The sequence below is a fragment of the Penaeus monodon genome, chromosome 34 (genome assembly GCF_015228065.2).
Source record: "Penaeus monodon isolate SGIC_2016 chromosome 34, NSTDA_Pmon_1, whole genome shotgun sequence".
NCBI classification, from domain to species: domain Eukaryota; kingdom Metazoa; phylum Arthropoda; class Malacostraca; order Decapoda; family Penaeidae; genus Penaeus; species Penaeus monodon.
In genome coordinates, this window is record NC_051419.1 from 5883078 (window position 1) to 5883436 (window position 359).

The following is a 359-nucleotide window of genomic DNA, read 5'->3' on the forward strand; positions in this document are numbered from 1 at the left end:
TAATACTAAATCAATACAGATAAATACGTGGAATGATGGATTGACTAATCGATAGGTAGACACATATTATTATGAAGATCAAAAATAGATATTCTCACGTAGATCATACAGAAATAGAAAAATAGGTTTACTCACGAGATCATAAAGAACCAAACAGATAGACATTCTCAGATAAAACATACGAACCAGATAGATAAACTCTCTGGTGTAACTCATCGAGAACATTACCAATTCCTCACAAAAAACAGACTTTGAAGCGAAAACAGCAAGCCGTCCCAATCCAGCTTGACCCAGGGTGACCAACTTTACCGCAAATGATACGAATAAGACGCTAGAGCCACGGTTTCGGTGTTCTTTTG

At 36.8% G+C, this 359-nt stretch overlaps 1 protein-coding gene across 1 annotated transcript in view; it reads right to left on the minus strand.

Moving 5' to 3' along the window:
• Nucleotides 1-359, minus strand: part of LOC119594793 (hemicentin-1-like) — a gene marked incomplete at its 3' end in the record, with an annotated part of 75652 nt that overhangs the window by 15214 nt on the left and 60079 nt on the right. The gene's annotated exons all lie outside the window — the stretch shown is intronic.